This window comes from Macaca mulatta, chromosome 2, assembly GCF_049350105.2.
Source record: "Macaca mulatta isolate MMU2019108-1 chromosome 2, T2T-MMU8v2.0, whole genome shotgun sequence".
Classification (NCBI taxonomy): domain Eukaryota; kingdom Metazoa; phylum Chordata; class Mammalia; order Primates; family Cercopithecidae; genus Macaca; species Macaca mulatta.
Window position 1 is genome coordinate 108,921,782 of NC_133407.1, and position 17,691 is coordinate 108,939,472.

Consider the following 17,691-nt stretch of genomic DNA (forward strand, 5'->3'; position numbering starts at 1 on the left):
CGGGTGCGTGCCACTAGGCTTGGCTCAATTTTTTAGTATTTCTAGTAGAGATGGGTTTTTACCATATTGGCCAGGCTGGTCTCGAACTGCTGGCCTCAAGTCATCCACCTGCCTCAGCCTCCCAAAGTGCTGGGATTACAGGTGTGACCACTGCTCCTGGCCAGGAGCTACCTCTTTATGAAAAAAAAAAAAAAAAAAATCCCCTCTAGTCTGACCTGTTTGGAAGCAGACAGATTTGAGTGTGAATTCAAGCTCGGATCCAGCGTGACCCTGGGCATGCTGCTCACTCCCGGGTGTAGGCCAAGCTGATTATAGGAGGAATTTTGTTTATAGTTTAACTCTGAAGCAAGGATGATAATTGTCCATCCCTAAAACTGACACCCCTCCTTGTTTGGGGGCTGCAATCACCTTTGTAAGACGAGTGAAAGGCCACAAAATTAGGATTCTGGGAAGGGCCTGAATTCTGCTAAAATGTAGGCATGGTTTCCATAATCCTTTACTGCTCAGAAGCCATGTGGCCAGAGGTTACATGATTTTTATTTTATTTATTTATTTATTTAATTTATTTATTTTTTGAGGCAGAGTCTCACTCTGTCACCCATGCTGGGGTGCAGTGGTATAATCACAGCTCACCGCAGCCTTGACCTCCCAAGCTCAAGCAATTCTCCCACCTTGGTCTCCTGAGTAGCTGGGACCATAGCTATGCATCACCACATCCACCTAATTTAAAAAATTTTTTGTTGGCTGGGCACAGTGGCTCACGCCTGTAATCCCAGCACTTTGGGAGGCTGAGGCAGGTGGATCATCTGAGCTCAGGAGTTCGAGACCAGCTTGGCCAAGATGGTGAAACCCCATCTCTACTAAGAATACAAAAATTAGCCAGGTATGGTGGCAGGCACCTGTAATCCCAGTTACTTTGGAGGCCGAGGCAGGAGAATTGCTTGAACCCGGGAGGCGGAGGTTGCAGTGAGCCAAGATTACACTATTGCACTCCAGCCTGGGTGACAACAGTGAAATTCTGTCTCAAAAAAAAAAAAGAGAGAGAGAGAGAGATGGCGTCTTCCTATGTTGCCCTCCCACTTGGGATTATAATCATGAGCCACCACTCCTAGCAAGACTTGTGACTTCTCCAAATGCTCCTATAGATAACACCACTATTGTAGAACCTAAGGTTGGTCTTTTGAGATGTTTTTCAGACCTTTGCATTGTGGCAACCAACTGACCCTACCCAGACTCATGACTTAGCTAGTCCTGTGGCCCGCCCCCACCCAGAGGTGGACTAAGCCCACGATGGCCATTTTCCACACCCCTATGATTGCATCCCCAACCAATCAGCAGCACCCATTTCCCAGACCACTGCCCATCAAACTATCCTTCAAAAATCCTAACCTCCAAGCCTTCAGGGACACTGATTTGAGTGATAACTCCAGTCCTCTTGTGTGACTGACCTCACATTAATTAAACTCTTTCTTTATTGCAATACCATGGTCTCGGTGAGCTAGTTTCATTTGTGCAACAGGCAAGAAGAACCCACTGGGTGATTACACCACTTAATCTCTCTGAGACTCACTGAGTTCATATGTGAAATGGGGCTAGTAATGCTCACAGTGTTCTGAAGATGAAAGAGATAAAAACATTATAGGGGGTAGGTGTTTCAATGACCAGGATTTTCTTGTCCTCTGACCAAAGCTCACTGTTCCCGGGATTCAGGTGTTTTTGTCAATAGTATCGAAAGTCTTAAAGTTGAGGCACATATCTGCAGACTCAACATTGTTCCTGCAGGATTTTCCCAAGGGATAAAGTAACAGCATATTGTGCTAAGACTTACAAACATCACCGTTGAGTGTAACCAAAAATTGGAAACCAACCAACAGTAGGGACTAATTTCACAAATCATAGTGTACCACTCCCATAAACCATGTATAAGGGTCAAGGGAAAAGTTCCCCTTCTCCTCTGAAGGGTCACTGAAAAATCAACTGACAAAAGGCAGATTAATAGGAGAGTATACAAAATGTATTTTAACATGTATAACTAGGGGGCACCACAGGAGGATGATTACCCAGTAACTCAATGGGATACAGAAGCTTATATACCCTTATTCATAGGGGATGGGGTAGATGGGGAATGCAGTCAATTTCCCACATGGGGAAATGCAAATGATGATTAGGGAGAATGAGTGGACAGAAATTAGCTTATAAATGATTCTCTTCAGAATCTGAATGAGCCGACAGGCAGGCATTATCTTGTGAAAAAGCTCATACATGTGTGGTTGCATTCCTCAGTCTTATTTTCTGGGATAGATAATGAGATTTCAGGGAGGGGAGGAAGGGAATTTGTGATACCAATAACAATGTGTAGTCAATCAATAGCTTATGTTATCTTAATATAAATTCTTGATAAACATCTTAGGAATGGCCTCTTCTTTTTTCCTTAAAAACCTAACTGTAACTGCTGGTAATCAGAGTGTATATTCAGGGCAACTTGAATCTATGCTCCTAGCTGGCCATCCTCAAACCATGAGTCAAATAAACTATATAACTAGTATATATAACTATATATATATAACTATAACTATAATTATTATAATTCCACCATCAGCAAGCTTTATTTCAGGATTCTGCTATCACTCATAGTACTACTATGAAAATTCCATACCTGTCTCTGAAGGCATGAGTTTCCCTGGGGATAGCTGCAGGAGTGGAAGAGCTGGGTGAGGTCCATGTGCATGCTCTACAAGATGACTATTTCCAAAGTGTTCTGCGAGGGAGGACAGCCTTCCTTTTTCCACATCCTCTGCAACACTTGGTGTCACCTGGCTTTGTAGTCAGTGCTTCTTTGGTAGGGTTTACAGTGGCAACCTCCTCTCTCTACATGCCAGTCCCAAAGGTGGGATCAGGTGTTTAGCTCCCTATGAGTCAGCTCCGGAGGCCACCTTCTGGGAGTTGTTTGAGGGCCAAGGGGAACAACAGAGTCTTTGGTGCTGGAAGGAGTTGGGTCTGCCTTCCAGCTCCCCCACCAATAGGCTGTGCTACCTTAGGTAAGTGCCATGAGCTCACTGAGCTTCCATTTCTGCAAAATGAGGATGGCCCCTAATGTGCAGGGCTGTCAATGATGACTGCCCAACTGAAGATCTTGTAAAGCACCAAGCACAGTGCGGTGGCTGTGGTTGTTCTGTTCTATCCTTTGCCTCTCATTCATAATTTTGTCTCCAGGTTCTGGAACTGCCATACTTACGCCCTCTTGATACTGATTTCAGTTGTTCATTGCTAGGGTTTGAATGTGTCCTGCAAAGTTCAGGCAGGATCTTTAAGAGGCAATTAGGTCATGAGGGCTCTGTCCTCATGAATGGATTAATGCCGTCATTGTGAGAGTGGGTTAGTAATTGTGGGATTGGGTTTCTGGTAAAAAGATGAGTTAGGCCCCCTTCCCTGCTCTCTTTCTTGCACGTGCTCTCCTGGCCTCTCACCTTCCACCAGAGGATGATGCAGCAAGAAGGTTTTGCCAGATGCTGGCTCCTTGACTTTGGGCTTCCTAACCTCCAGAACTGTAAGAGATACATTTCTTTAAAAAATTACCCAGCCTGTGGTATTCTGTTATTGCAACACAAACAGACTAAGACATCCATCTTGGCACATCTAAATGACAGTTGCTTCAAAGGTCTTTGTTTTGTTTCTGATGGATCAAGACAACTGCTCAAAGAACAGATCACTTGGGGAAGAATCTTGTATAGCAAACTCCTCTATGGTTTTGCTGTCAGAGAAGAAAGCCTTGTAGCTCCATCTGATTCAGTGATGTGGTTGATCTGGGGCATATTTAAGTCTAAGTGACAAAGCTGGATTCGCAAATGCTCTGCTAGGCTGGGTCTGTGTGTACATGGCCTTGATAGATATACTGGTTTGATGAAATGCAAATATCTGACAAAGACTATGGGAACACAAGTCTTCTTTGTCATGTTTTATTGCTATCTGGGGGATCCTGACTCATTTATAAGAGGGAGAGAGGGGAAGGAGAATGAAGGGGACTGAGTATTGGCCCTGAGCCAGTCCAGTCTGAGCTCAGGACTTTACTCACTGGATCTCAAGAAAGAGGTAGGTCTCATTACATCATCCTGAAAACAGAATGGGAGGTTTATTTCAGTGACTTATCAGAAAGAAAAAAAAAAAAATCAGTAGTTCTGCAATGGCTTTGTTTTCTGACCTTCTTATATAAAGGGATTTGGAGTGCTCAATTTTACTTATCATCAGAGAAATCAGATTAAACCACAATGAGATACCTCCTCACACCAACCAGAATGGTAAAATGAAAAGAATGGTAAAAGCAAGTGTTGATGAGGATGTGGGAGAGCAAGAACTCTCCTTTGCCGATAGCAACTGTACAACCACTTTAGAGACCTGGTTAGCAGGATCTATTACTAGGATCTACCAGTACGCTATGACCCAGCAATTCCATTCTCATTGATATACCTGATAGAAATGCCTACATTAGTTCACCAACAGCCCTGCCCTATAGAATATTCACAGCAGGACTATTCAAAATGGCCCCCAAATGAGAACTATCCAAATGCCTGTTACAACGGAATAGCTAAAGCATGGTACATCACACAATGGAATATTATACAGCCATAAAAATGCACACACTGCAATGACACACAACAATGTGAATGATTCTCACAAACATAATGTTGAACAAAATAAACTGGACTCAAAATAATATATATATACAGTAATAATAATATATACTATGTGAGTCTATTTATATGAAAAACAGAGATAGTCAAAACTTATATATGCTTTTGGAAGTCAGGACAGTAGTTACTATTGGGAAGGTGGTGGTTAGGTTAGGACACAGGGGGCTTCTACAGTGCTGGTCAGGTGCTATTTCTTGAACTGGGTTCAGGTTGCACACAGGTATTCAGTTAATGAAAATCCATCATGCTATACTCTTTCCATATATCATACTTCTATCAAAAGTTAAAAAAAAAATGGCAGGTGGCTATTACCTTTAGCCTGCACCCAATGGAGGTCAATTCATAGGTGGGAAATTCATGGATTTGAAAACTTAGGTGCAGATCGGACCTCAGACATCACTCAGTACAGAGAGCAGACATTCAGGGATTAAATCCTTACTCCTCTATTTACCAGCTATGTGCCATTAGGCAATCTACTTAAACTCTCTGAACCTCTATTTCTCTATTTGTAAAATGGGATAATGGAATTTATTTAGGAGAGCTGTTATGACGATTAAGGGCAAGAATGCAAACTCTTAGCCAGTGCTTAGCAAATGTCAACTATTATTAGCATTATTATTATCCAGTACAATATGCATGCATTCATTCATTCACTCATTCATTCATTCACAATAATTAATTAAGTACTGTACAGATACCAGGGTGAGCAAGACACACCTGATCCTTACCCTCACAGAGCTTACAGTCTAGTCTGGGCTCCTCCTGGACCCACAGTAGTGTTGGTAACAGAAGACATGGCCCCCCCATTCAGGCTTTGCAGGCAAACATTCACTGATAGACACACTCTGGAAGCAGTTCCGGGAGCTTCAATAGCCAAGCATTCACTCTGATTGTTTTGTTACGAGAGGTGGTATGGTTTAGAGCCAGGCTGCCTGGGTTCAAATCCCAGATCCTCTGCTTACTAGCTGTGGAATATTTTTTTTTTCTAGCTATGGAATTTTAGGCAAGTTCTTTATCTCCCTTATGCCTATTTCCTCATGTGGGTAAAGGAGTAGATAACAGAACCTATCTCGTGGGTTGTTGGGAAGATTTAACAGTGTAGTACATATAGAGGATATAAAATGATGCTGGGTACAGAGTAGATGCTATGATGTGTTAGTGGTCCTTGTTGATCTTGTTATAAATAAGCAAGGGTTCTCACACTGACCACAGCTAGATGACAACCAGCAGAGAGCCAGGCAGACCTCCTTGGTGTCTATGAAGAAATTCAAGTCATTCCAGCAGCACTGTGGAGTTCTCAAGAATATGCCTAACTCACGGATGTCTACTCTACAGCTATGGTTGCACAGGTGTGAAATGGTTTATAAGTCATCCCTTGATATGGTAAATGTAGTAGCAAAAGCAAAGAAGCAGCCTAGATGTCTGTGAATAGGAGATTGGTTAAAAAATCCATGACTCACTCCAAGAAAGAAATATTAGCCCTAAGAAAGAACAAGGTGGCTGCATGTGAAATCATGTGAAAAGATTTCCAAGAATATTAAGTGCAAAAAGCAAGAGGCAGTGTATTTACTTCCTGTGTTTAAAAAAAAAAAACAAAACCAAAAAAGAAATGTACATGCCCAGGTACTTTGGTAATGTGACTTTTGGTAATGTAGTTGGCTTTGGAGGAGACATTGGGGCATAGGAGTGTGAGGATACCTTCTTTTCACTGTATGTTCAGTTGTACCTTTTAAATTTTAACCCATATGCATGTTTTATTTTTTAAAAGAGTAATCCAGAGACTAGGGCCAATTCAGAAATCAGCACTACAGTTCATTGTACTGTTAAACAACTTTTGCTGCTCTCTGAGCAGATGGCCCTGGGAGGGGTTGGGCCAGGGCCAGCAGGAAACCTCCCTCCCCTCAGGGTGTATGGGGAGCCTGTGGCTAGGCACATGCCTCCAGCTGGGTCTGCTTGCACAGCCAAAGAGCTGGGGTGCAGAACTGAGGCTGGCAAGGACAGTGGGCTCCAGCAGCCTGGCAGAGGCCACACACGCAGGACAAGGTCACGGTCCTAATATCTGGGTCTGGCCTCAGTACCTTTCCAGGGTAAAAATCATGGGACAAAGGCTCATTGCAAGCACCAGGAAAGGGCCTCCATTGCAGCTGCTTCTCTTCATTTATGGGGCAATTCCACAGTGGACCTTGGGGCCAGAGAAGACCAATCTGTTCAGGAAACAGATTTAGAGGGGCCAGTGTTTTCCTGGCCTGCTCTGGGCCATCAGTGCAATGGAAAGAGCCCAAAGGAACCTTAATTCTTAATTCTTCGTCCATGTGCTCAGCTGAAATATAAAGATTCTTTTCAGAGCCCTCCCTGAAGTGGCCCTCCAGCTTTGAGACACACACAGCATTGTGTGCAGAGACATTTCCTATAGCCAAGCAAAAGCGACAGAGAGGCCCTTTCAGTTTACTACAAAATAAGCAGGGCTCTGTCCCAAGACAGGCGGCCTTTGCCTCATGGGCCCCTTGATAATTCATAGGCTGCCTGAGCTCCATTTACTGCCTACAGTCTATTAGACTAGGGCTTTTCAAATGCCCTTTAGCCAACAATTCTTTATATAGATCTATATGAAAAACATATACATATGCATGCAAACACATTTTTTTTTTTTTTTTTTTTAAGACAGAGTCTCGCTTTATGACCCAGGCTGGAGTGCAGTGGCGTGCTGCAGCCTTGATCTCCCAGGCTCGAGTGATCTTCCTACCTCAGCTTGCCAAGTAGCTGGAACCACAGGTATGCAACACCATGCCTGGTTAATTTTTTTTTTTTTTGTAGGGATAGGGTCTCACTATGTTTCCCAGGCTGGTCTCAAACTCCTAGGCTCAAGCAATCCTTCCACCTTGACCTCCCAAAGTGTTAGGATTACAGGTATGAGTCACTGTGCTCGGCTGTAAACAGATATTCTAAAGTCAAGTATCTTTTATACACTCAAACACACACACAGATACACACACATGTATATATGTAGTCATACTCTTTTTTTTTTTTTTTTTTTTGAGATGTTATCTCACTATGTCACCCAGAGTAGAGTGCAGTGGTGTGATCTCAGCTCACTGCAACCTCTGCCTCCCCGGTTCAAGCGATTCTCCTGCCTCAGTCTCCCAAGTAGCTGGGATTGCAGGCGCCCACCACCAAGCCCACCTAATTTTTGTATTTTTAGTAGAGACAGGATTTCACCATGTTGGCCAGGCGGGTCTCAAACCCCTGACCTCAAGTGATCCACCCACCTTGGCCTCTCAAAATGCTGAGATACAGGCGTGAGCCAACGCACCTGGCCTATATGTAGTCATATTCTTAATTAAGTTATATATCACTAATATTCATCAAATATGATATAGATAAAAGATTAAGTATTTGGTATAAAGTTTTCAAACAAGATCTACAGAAGGTTTGCAGAGACATACAAAGTTACAAGAGTAACAATACAGCCTCTCTTCTTTGTTTTTGTCTTTGTTTCTGTTTTTGTTTTATGAGGTGGAGTTTTACTCTTGTTGCCCAGGCTGGAGTGCAATGGCGCAATCTCGGCTCATTGCAACCTCCACCTCTTGGGTTCAAGCAATTCTCCTGTCTCAGCCTCCCAAGTAGCTGGGATTACAGGTGCATGCCAGCACACCCGGCTAATTTTTGTATTTTTAGTAGAGATGGGGTTTCATCATATTGGTCAGGCTGGTCTCAAACTCCTGAGCTCAGGAGATCCACCTGCCTCGGCCTCCCAAAGTGCTGGGATTACAGGTGTGAGCCACCGCGCCTGGCCTGCTCTTCTTTGTTTTTCCAAATCTGGGTCACCATTTAGCCCAATTAATTTCTTCTACTTATAGATGGCAACACCACACCACTGCTCCCTTTTCTGATGCGATCCATTTACCACACTTTTGGGGGGCCCCTACCATGTGCCAGGCACTGTTCTAGGTTCCTAGGATACAGCATTGAACCAAATGGTCAAAGATCCATGGCCTTGTGGGGTCTGCATCCTAGTGAGGTGACAGACAGCAAACAAGTAATGAAACAGATGTTCACTGTGTGTCATGTAGGGAGAGGGACAGAGAGAGGGGTGTTAGGAAGGACTTCCTGAGGAGGTGACTGCTGAGTGGAGACCTAGGGGTTGTGAGGGAGGGAGTCACGTGGATATCTGGGACAGTGGGTTCGAGGCAGAGGAATGGCTACCCCCTTGCCTACTCTGGATATACTGCACTCACTCGACAAAAGCCAGCCCTAGTCAGACCCAATTTTCCACTTACTCCATACCCACATCTGTGCAGCTAAACCCTGGCTAGAGAAAAACATGCCATTGTGTTGGCTGACCTCACTGAGACCCATGCTCAGAATCTTGGGGTGGGGTGCCTTCATGCTTCCCTGGATCATTCATCCTCCCACTCCCCAGACAACCAATTCCCATGGCAACTTTGCCAGCCTCCCTCTCAACTGTCTTCGTGACTTGCTTGTGTCACCAAGACAACTAAAGCAATCAGAAGAGTTATCATTCTAAGATTCTAACACCTCATGTACTTACCTACCTGATTCTTGCCCAAAACCTTCCTTCCTGTTACTATGGATGAAACGTGCATTGAAGTCCAATCCCCTCTGCTACTCAAGGAAAACTCTCTCCTCTCCCTTCTACATTAGCAATGCTTCTCTCCCATGACCCTATCTCACTGGGTCATTCCCACCAGTGTTGAAATATACCCTACTACCTCCTACTATTTATTTATTTATTTGAGACAGGGTCTTGCTCTGTCTCCCAGGCTGGAGTGCAGTGTCATGATCACAGCTCACTGCAGCCTCCACTCCCAGGCTCAAGCAATCTTCCCACCTTAGCTTCCCAGGTAGCTAGGACTAGAGGCGCACGCCACCATTCCTGGTTAATATTTGTATTTTCTCTAGAGACAGGGTTTCATCATGTTGCCTCGACTGGGCTCAAACTCCTGGGCTCAAGTGATCCTCCTATCTTGGCCTCCGAAAGTGCTGGGATTACAGGTGTGGGCCACCACTCCCAGCCAATCTCCCACATTTTTAATTAATTAATTAATTAATGTTTAATTTTTTTTTTTTTTGAGATGGGGTCTTGCTGTTGCCCAGACTGGAGTGCTGTGGTGTGATCTCAGCTCACTGCAACCTCTGCCTCCCAGGTTAAAGCAATTTTCCTGTCTCAGCCTCCTGAGTAGCTGGGACTACAGGTGTGCGCCACCGTGCCTGGCTAATTTTTGTATTTTTAGTAGAGATGGGGTTTCACCATATTGGTCTCAAACTCCTGACCTCAGGTGATCCACCTGCCTCAGCCCCGCCAAAGTGCTGGGATTACAGGCATGAGCCACCATGCCCGGTCTTTTTTTTTTTTTTTTTTTTTTTTTGAAGATAGAGTCTTGTTCTGTCACCCAGGCTAGAGTGCAGTGGCACGATCCTGGTTCACTGCAACCTCCACCTCCCAGGCTCAAGGGATTCTCCTGCCTCAGCCTCACAAGTGGCTGGGATTACAGGTGCGCACCACTATGCCCAGCTAATTTTTGTATTTTTAGTAGAGATGGAGTTTTACCATGTTGGTCTCAAACTCCTGGCCTCAAGTGATCTACCTGGCTTGGCCTCCCAAAGTGCTGGGATTACAGGCGTGAGCCACCACGCCTGGCCCACATTTTAAACAAATTGAAAAACCCTCTCTTCATGGCACTTTTCCCTCTAATTCACTTTACCCAACAAAACTAGAAAGAGTTGTGTAGATGGCTGTCTCCAACGTGTCTCCTTGCACTTCTTCTTCTTCTGGTCTCTGCTCAGGTGTTACTTGCTCAGTGGGACTGTCCCCAACCCTTGTGTTTAAAATTGCACCCCTCCCTATGTCCTCTTCCCTGCTTCATTTTTTGCCATAGCTCCCATCCCTTTCTAATATGTACTGTAAGGCATGCATCTATTCTGTTTATTGTCCATCCTCCCCACTCAAATGTACTAGAATGGAAGTCCAAATAGCACAGGGATGTTCATCTGTTTTGTCCACTGCTGTATCCCCAGCACCTGGGAAATGGCCCAGGACATTACAGGTGCTCAGTACCATTTGTTCTGTGAGTGAACGAATGCATGATAAGGGCAACGGCAAGGAACAGCAAAGAAGTCCATGTGTCTGAATGGAGCAATAGGAAAGGATAGTGGAAAATTCGGAGGCAGAGGAGGCAAGGGACCAGATCACACAGGGCCAAGGAAAGGATCTAAGTGTGGTTCAGGATGCCATTGGAGGGTTTGCACTAGGGAAAATCATGATCTGACGGATGTTACTGAGATTCTGGGCAGGTCAAGTAAAAAAAACTCACATTCCATGAGTGTGTCCCTGTGACAGGAGGCAGTTTTTGTATCTGTGTATCATGAACAATTGTCCTGCCTCAGCCTAAAGCTTTCCTAAAGGAAAGCTGGGTGTTGAAAATGGTACCTGTTGCACAGGCAGGGCCATGGGAAGGAATGATCACTGCTTTGCAGGGGCTCCATGCTTTATAGCTTGCTACGGACTGAATGTTTATGCCCACTGCCCCAACATTCATATGTTGAAATCCTACCGTCCAAGGTAATGGTATTAGAAGGTGGGACTTTGGGGCCAGGTGCAGTGGCTCACACCTGTAATCCCAGCACTTTGGGAGGTCAAGGCGGGTGGATCACGAGGTCAGGAGATCGAGACCATCCTGGCCAATACAGTGAAACGCCATCTCTACTAAAAATACAAAAAAATTAGCCAGGCATGGTGGCGTGCACCTATAGTCCCAGCTACTCGGGAGGCTGAGGCAGGGGAATCGTTTGAACCCAGGAGTGGGAGGTTGCGGTGAGCCAAGATCACGCCACTGTACTCCAGCCTGGGACAGAGCGAGACTCTGTCTCAAAAAAAAAAAAAAAAAAAAAAAAAAAAAAAAAACACAAGGTGGGACTTAGAGAGGTAGAGCCCTTATGAATGGAATTAGTGCTATTAAATGTGCTTCTACCATGTGAGGACACAGGCACAAGGTACCATCTATGAACCAGAGAGCAGGTCCTCACCAAACGCCCATTGACAAAAAGAGTCAAACTCTGTAAAATATTTGGAGATTTATTCTGAGCCAAATACGAGCGACCATGGCCTGTGACACAGCCCTCAAGAGATCCTGAGAACATGTGCACAAGGTGGTTGGGGCGCAGTTTGGTTTTGTACATTTTAGGGAGATGTGTGACATCAATCAAATACATTTAAGATATATATTGGTTGCATCCAGAAAGGTGGGACAACTCAAAGAGGGGGGTCATGGGGGTGGGGGCTTCCAGGTTATAGGTCGATTAAAAATTTTTCTAACCAACAATTGGTTGAGTTATTAATATAAAAAAAGTCTAGGTTGTGATAAGAGATTGTGGAGACCAAAGTTTCATCACGCAGATGAAGCCTCCAGGTAGCAGGCTTCAGAGAGAATAGATTGTTGGGCTGGGCGCAGTGGCTTATGCCTATAATCCCAGCACTTTGGGAGGCCGAGGTCGGTGGATCATCTGAGGTCGGGAGTTCCAAACCAGCCTAGCCAACATAGTGAAACCCTGTCTCTATTAAAAATACAAAAAGTTAGCCGGGCTTGGTGGCGTGTGCCTGTAATCCCAGCTACTCGGGAGACTGAGGCAGGAGAATTACTTGAACCCAGGAGGCAGAGGTTGCAGTGAGCTGAGATCGTGCCATTGTACTCCAACCTGAGCAACAAGAGGAAAACTCCATCTCAAAACAAAACAAAACAACAATAACAACAACAAAACCAAACAGAATAGATTGTAAATGTTTCTCATCAGACTTCAGGTCTGTGTTGATGTTAATGCCAGAGAGATGTAATGAGGCATGTCTGACCCTCACTTTCAGGTTAAATTTTAGAGTGCCCTGGCTGAGGAGGAAGTCCATTTAGATGGTTGAGGGGGGCCTTAGGATTTTATTTTTGGTTAATACCCTGAATTTGCTGGTGCCTTGATCTTGGACTTCCCAGCCTCTCAAACCGTGATAAATACATTTCTGTTGTTTATAAGTCACCTAGTCTGTGGTATTCTGCTATAACAGCCCAAATGGACCAAGACACTAGTAAAATAGAATATTGAACATGTTTTCATTCAAGAAAACAAAATAAAACATTATTGGTAAACACTTAAACAAAAACATTTACACTCTGCCTACCCACTGATAAAATTTTTTAGCACTTCAGTGTTTTGCTTCTTAAACAACTGTTATGCAAATATAAACATTTTCTTTTGAGATATTAAAGTTGTTTCCAAGCACACATGAAACAGACTAAAACAGCCTATATTAAATAACCACCGCTGGGATTCTAAATGCCATGCACAGAATTTGAAAGACCTCTGCCTCTTAAGTATTAAACAGCAGCAGTAAAACATCAGTAGTCTCCTGGCCATTTTTTTTTTTTTTTTTTTTTGAGACAGAGTCTCGCTCTGTCGCCCAGGCTGGAGTGCAGTGACATGATCTCGGCTCACTGCAAGCTCCGCCTCCCAGGTTCATGACATTTTCCTGCCTCAGCCTCCTGAGTAGCTGGGACTACAGGCGCCCACCACCACGCCCAGCTAATTTTTTGTAGTTTTAGTAAAGATGGGGTTTCACCGTGTTAATCAGGATGGTCTTGATCTCCTGACCTCGTGATCCGCCCACCTCGACCTCCCAAAGTGCTGGGATTACAGGCGTGAGCCATCGCACCCAGCATTATCTCCTGGCCATTTCTAAGTACTCTTTCACTGTGGTATATTATGCAGTTTGATGCCCATGGGATACCATCTTTTTTTTTTTTTTGAGACAGTGTCTTGTTCTTTCATCCAGACTGGAGGACAGTGGTGCGATACTACAGGCATGTGCTACCATGCCTGGCTAATTTTTTAAAAATTATTTTTTGGTAGAGATGGGATCTCACTATGCTTGTTGCCCAGGCTGGTCTCAAACTCCTGGCCTCAAGCATTCCTCCCTCCTTGGCTTCACAAAGTGCTGGGATTACAAGAGGGAGCCACTGTGCTCGGCTGGGATGCCATCTTTATAAGCTATTTTGTAACGGTGTAAGGTGCTCCATTGACTGAGAGAGGACAAGCCAGTTTAAATACATGGATTGTGGATTTAGGTTTGTGTTCAGTGGACGGAGATGGTGCAACTGTTCTAGAATGGCAGTTGAGGTGGAGAGTAATGTCTACAAGCTTCTGGAATGCTGAGCACTTCAGCTAAGCCAAGATACAGGGAGACAGGAGGGCATCAAGTATTGTGGGCTCACATAGGTACCAATGTCACAGGATACTTGGGTTGTTGTTTTTCCAGCCAGAAACCTCTGTGGCCAATGGGGCCAATGGTGCCTTTGCCCGAGTTTTGCTCAGGCCCACTGGGCTTGTTTCGCCCACCTAGCCTGACAGGCTGTGCTCAGTTCATGCTACCGGCCTGGATCCAATGCCTGCCAAGGGTAAGCCAGCCATGGAGCAGTGAGAGGTGTGTGAGCAAGCAACCATGGAGTCTGGCCACTGCACATAGCCAGGCATGCCAGCTGTGGCAGGGCAGGCAGCTCCAGGTGCCAGCACAGGCACAGCTCCCTGCGAGGCTGTGACTGGACCAGGCGTACCACAAGCAACTTCCACCGCTGGCATTGGGGAATGCGGTGGCACGTGGAAGCTTGGAGACACCGGGAACTACAGAGCCCCAAAGAGGGTATCATAGCCCTGGACTGGGGCGCTCCTAGGTCTGGGCTCCCCAAAGGGCTGCAGCTCTTCTCTCCTTCTCTCTTCTCACCTTTCTTCTCTGTTCTCTCCGTCTCTCTTCTCTCCTTCTTGGTGCCCACAACGTGGCAAGCAAGGGGTGTGTTTCAGTCCTGTTTGTGTTACAGATCTTTTAGTGCCACCATTTGCCCAGCAGGCTCCAAGTTCTTGTCCCGCGTCCACGAAGAATGAGGTATGCAGACAGCTGGAGGGTTAGCAAGGCAGAAAGGAGCTTCATTGAGTGGCAGAACAGTGCTCAGTGGGTATGTCCTTTCTGCAGGCGGGTTGTCCTGATAAGTGTCCAGCTCTCAGTGGAGAGGAGACTCACAGTGAGTAGCTGCCTTCCACAGGCAGGTCACCCTGATGTCTCTGCAGCCCTCAGCAGAGAGACCCAGAGGGGGCAGCTCCTGTCTGCAGGCAGGTCATCCCCTTGTCTGCCTGAATCTGGCGGAGTCTGTTTTTTTTTACAGACTTCAGAAGGGAGGAAGTGTGTGCTTATTGGTCCACAGGCAGCCATAGGCAAGCCCAGAAAAAGAATCGTTAGTTCTCACTCCAGTCCACAGGACTGATAGCCCAGCCCCTGAGCTTCAGGTCGTCCCTGGCTTGAAGGTGGGGCTTCACCGGGGACCCATTCCATTTGACCCAGGAGCCTGATTGCCTCCTGCTGCCATCAACCTGCTGTCCATGGCACCCATGGCACTCAGGTTGTTCATGCTGAGGGGTGCCTGCAGGTATGCGTCGAGCTGCCCTCAGCCCCACCCTGGTCTCCCTCCCATGCTCATCGGCACCCAAAGTCTGAAGGGGGCCGAGGCAGCAGGGGACTGGCATGTCATTGCTGCCCTGAGTGCATGCACCCCCAACTGGGTCGCGACAGTGCCTGGGCTCAGCTTCAACTTTGCTCCAAAATCAGAGTGGACACCAGGAGAGGCCAGGCAGGAGGAGCAGGCACTTCTGAGCCTATGGGGGTAGGATAGCTTTCTAGGTCCCTGGGAACACAGGGATGCCCATGTCCGCAGCCACAGCTGGGTGGCTGCAGCTGTGCCTGGGAAGGCAGGGCTCCCGCCCTACCAACTCAGAAGGGAGTGGGGCTCCTGCCTGTTCCTAGCTCCTACCAGCTCCGTGGAGCATGCAATCCTGGTCACACCTCGCCATTGCAGCCAGCGTCATGGCAATGGCTGCTCCAGATGGACCACTGCTGCCATCGCCAAGACAGGATGAAAAGAGAAAACAAATATAAGAGCCCTGGTTGGTGTCTGTGGCTCCTGCACCAGGGTCCCAACTATCCACACTGAAAACCCAGAAAGCTGGCTCTGAGCTTACTGGACTTTGCACAGGGATGGCCACATATTCCTAGCACTTTGTCAGCTACAGCCGCCATATTTGGAGGTCAGGCAAAGTGAACCAGTCTTCCACTCCAAAAGAAAATGCACCCCTATGTGTATCAAGGGCCACCGCCACACAGTGCCTAGGGAAGCATGGAATCAGGACTCTAGACTTGTGTTTCGCAAAGTGTGGTCCCTGAACCAGCAGCATCAGTGGCGTTACCTGGGAACTTGTTAGAGACACTCATTCTTAGTCCCCATCTGAGACCTGCAGAATCAGAAACTCTGGGGGTAGGGTCCAGCAATCGGTGTTTTAAGAAGCTCCCCAAGGAACTCTGGTGCATGTTCAAGTTTGGGAGCACTAGTCTAGACCAGTTCCAGGAGATGCTAATGTTGTTGGCTTCAGGACCACACTTTGAGAACTACTGTTCTAGAAATTTCATAAGCAAATCACTTGGTTTAAATCCAGTTGTTTTATCGCCTCACTCTGTCATCCAGGCTGGAGAGCGGTGGCGCAATCACAGCTCACTGCAGCCTTGAATTCCTGGACTCAAGTGATCCTCCCACCTCAATCTCCCCAGCAGCTAGGACTACAGGTGTGCACCACAACACCTGGCTAATTTTTTAAAATTTTTGTAGAGATGAGACTTGCTTTGTTAGACAGGCTGGTCTCCAGCTTAAATCCAGTTTTTAATTAATAAGTATTACCTAATACCTAAGGGGTGTTTAATTATGATCACCTCTGAGAAAGGGGATGGTGGGCAACTTTTAAAACTTTATATATGTCTGTATTGTTCAAAATTGTTATAGAAACATGTATTACTTGTAAATAAAAAATCAAAAAAATTTTGTTAATAAAAATACTTAATTTTAGTATAGTGCTTTATAGCAGTGCTTCTCAAACTTTATTGTACAAACAAACCGCCCAGAAATATTAAAATGCAGATTCTGATTCAGTAGGTTGGCAGTGGGGCCTAAGCTTCTGCATTTTCAACAAGCTCCCTGGTGATATGGAGTCTATTAACCACACTTTGGGCTTACCACAGCAGTCCTCAATCTTTTTGGCACCAGTTTCATGGAAGGCAATTTTTTCACAGACAGGGGATGAAACTGTTCCATCTCAGATCATCGGGCATTAGAGTCTCATAAGGAACATGCAAACTTAGATTCCTCATGAGGGTAGTTCATAATAAGGTTTGTGCACCCCTCTGAGAATCTAATGCCACTACTGATCTGACAGGATGCGAAGCTCAGGCGGTAATGCCAGTGATGGGGAGTGGCTGTAAATACAGATACAGTTTCACTGGCTTCCCTCCTCCCACCTCCTGCTGTGCGACTCAGTTCCTAACAGGCCACAGACCAGTACTGTTTAGTAACCCAGGGGTTGGGGACCCCTGGTTTACAGAATATAAAGCATATTCATATATATTATTTGTTCTCTGTCACAACTCTGGCAGATAGGGGTTCACTAATTTACTTATTCGACCATTAGGTACTACTATTAATATATACCAGGCACTTGGCATACAGATATGGTCTAATGGAGTGGGAAACCTACCCCCCAACCAAACAAAAAAACGCACGTTAACCAACAAATAAATAATTATAAATAGTTACCAGAACTGAGCAGGAAGTAAAGAGGGTGCTGAAAAAGAACAACAGGAACCACTCCGAGAAGGCCTCTAAGAGGAGGTGACTTCAGCAGGGATGGGAAAGATGAGCCACTCAGTTTAGGGTCAAGCTCTGGGCAGACACCAGGAAGCTCCTGCAGCTAGAGTGCAGGGAGGGAGGGAAGATCTCCAGATCAGGCCCGGAAGGCTGCGGCAAGGAGCCGATTTCAATTTAAGTCTGGGGTAAGCGCTGAGGATTTAGGCAGAGAAGTGTCTGGTCTAGTATTTGCCTTAGGATCACGATGGCTGTAGTGTGGGAAATGAAAC

General features: G+C 45.8%; 1 protein-coding gene across 2 annotated transcripts in view; it reads left to right on the forward strand.

Moving 5' to 3' along the window:
• Nucleotides 1-17,691, forward strand: part of LIMD1 (LIM domain containing 1) — a 130,502-nt gene that overhangs the window by 22,375 nt on the left and 90,436 nt on the right. The window contains exon 1 of one of the 2 annotated variants that reach the window (XM_077992294.1): nucleotides 7,354-7,460. The exons of the other annotated variant lie outside the window; for it this stretch is intronic. The gene's annotated coding sequence lies outside the window, so the exon portion shown is untranslated. Of the gene's footprint in view, nucleotides 1-7,353; nucleotides 7,461-17,691 lie in introns of those variants that run through there. 2 annotated transcript variants of the gene reach the window in all.